The following is a 2,566-nucleotide window of genomic DNA, read 5'->3' as shown; positions in this document are numbered from 1 at the left end:
AAGGGGATATAGTAGCGCATCGTTTGAAAACTGTTGTGAAATGAAAGAAGATGAGTTCACAATGATGGACTATTTTATATATGGTGAAAACAGGATATAAAATGAGTGAGAATAACAAAGAAATAAGAAATAATCGAAATGGTAAATAAATAAATTTAAAAAATAGTAGTCTCCGTTCTATGATGCTTCCAATCGTCTGCTGCAGCGGTTAGGGTTGCCGCCTGGTGGCAACACCTTATCTGTAGTTCAGTCGGGTCACCCGTAGATCTCTTTATTTCAAGGGTTGAATGAATGAAGATGCAACATAATTGTCAGCTGTGATTGTCAGATGTAACTTAATTGTCAGCATTTATATACAAAACTCATTTTTCACGATGGCAGTCCTATTGGATCACAGATGATAAGTCTTTGACTTTTTGTGGATATCTACTATTGAAATAAACGTAAATACCACATTTCGCTTCTCCAGCTCTAGTGGTTTGAGCTGGACATGCGTGCGATACATAGTGCGGCATTTGGAACTCAATATGTCGTGTTTTCGAACATTTCGTATCTTTTCGTCACCTACGCTTAGTGATCAACATTCATGCCAAATTTGGTTTTCCTATCTTCAACAGTTTGGAGCGCCTATACTTTCGACATAGGTTTTAAATGAAATGAAATGAAATCTTTGTTTTACGTCCCACGGTTATGCCGGTTAGGCTAAAGGAGACGGTGATGATGAGTAATGAATGAAATGGTGGAATGAAGAAAGTGGGAGGAAACGGGAGAACCCCGAGAAAACCCACGCACACGGTGTTTGTCCACCACAAAGACATAGGTTTTAAGTGGCCATCTTGGATTCAAGGTGGCCATAGACTTTTCAATTAAGTGTCTGTTTACATTTAGACCCTCTGTCATTTTGCACAGTTATCGTAGAGAGTCGAGACTTGTTACATCTTCTTTCATTTGACAACAGCTTTTAAACGATGTGCTACTATACCCCCTTGCCATTTGAAAACTTTGAGTTGGACTCCACATGGAACCCTGCGGGGGCCCTGTTACAAAACATTTTTACTTTAAATCGTGTACTTTGAAAATAACGCCACACGTGCTTTCCTGGTTTCACATTTGTCTCACTGTTTCCAATTTATAGGGATGGCCATAGACTTTTCAATTAAGTATCTGTTTAAATTTTGACCCGACGCCATTTTGCATAGGATTGTCATAGAGAGTCCAAACTTACTCCATCTTCTTTCATTTCGCAACAGCTTTCAAATGATGTGCTACTTAAGCCCCATTGCCATTTAAAACTTTTGAGTTGAACCCCGTTTGGGACCCTGCGGTGGACCGTCGGCAAACTTTTTTTACCCCAAAAAGTATGCCCTTGAAAAAGGATGGGATACTTCTTCACCGAGTTTTTCATCTACTCAACCGTTTCCGAACAAATGACCCGGTTCAAATTATTCTGCCAGGAGCCAGCTAATAGCTTTTACACGATATCCCGACCGGTGGCACGTGTAACTTTGGGATTAGTCTAGTTCAGTGTGCGAATTGAAAAATTTTCCCAGGGGGGGGGGATGAATTTCACCCATATGTGCACCCAGTCCTCCCACATACACACACACACACACACACACACAGAATATATATATATATATATATATATATATATATATATATATATATATATATATATATATATATATATATATACACTAACAAGTACAAAACAGTTGAGATGTGAGATCTTTCATAAATTTTGACTCAAGTAATATTTAGGTTAGCTACGCAAAGTAAGAATTGTTCCCTTTTTCTATCTTATCTTTATGTCCATTTAAAAATACTCCAGAGGGGGAAAAAGTTATCCCTGCCAGGGATAAAATTTTTCTTCTCCAGGGTGGGAAAGATTTTTGTCAGGGGGAAAAATCCCTGCCCCCCCCCCGGCAATTCGCACCCTGGTCTAGTTATAAAATATCAAATTAAAACACAATTGTCTCGTTCGCATCTCAGCGGACCAGTTCGTGACTTTTCCTTGTCAGTGCGACTCCTTTACATATCCTTTTTTTTTTTTTTTTTTTTATTATAGCTATATTAAAAATACCAAACCTGAGGACAAACTTTGCTCTCTCCTGCGAAATATCCCGTGGATTCTTTTAAAATTAAGTCAGGGAAACGGAATGTATGTGCGTACTGAATAGATGGCTGTTTATGAAGGTTTGTCTTCTAACTCAACTAATCCAATAGAAAATGTCATCCATCTTCCATCAGTTCCTGAAGGTTTGTGTCGTCTCATCATTTCATTTCGTCTGCAGTCGATAACGATTTCAAACTGATTATACCTTTCATAAGTAGCTACCTACGATGTTCTCATTAGCATTCTCTGGCTTGAATTCTTTTCAAAAAGCTGTTAAGAAGTCTTTGAACCAACGAATTCATATCAATGCGCATTTCATTACGTCTTATAAATATGAACTTATGGAAACATAGACTTCACCATTCTATTTCTCGTAAAATTTAAACCAAATTTGATATATTACATGGTCCCCTTCCTATTTAAAAATGTCGAGCGAGATACAAGACTGAC

Source organism: Thermobia domestica, chromosome 9 (genome assembly GCF_964235325.1).
Source record: "Thermobia domestica chromosome 9, izTheDome1.hap1.1, whole genome shotgun sequence".
In the NCBI taxonomy this organism is placed as follows: domain Eukaryota; kingdom Metazoa; phylum Arthropoda; class Insecta; order Zygentoma; family Lepismatidae; genus Thermobia; species Thermobia domestica.
The sequence above is the reverse complement of the archived record's forward strand: the minus strand, read 5'-3'. Positions refer to the sequence as shown.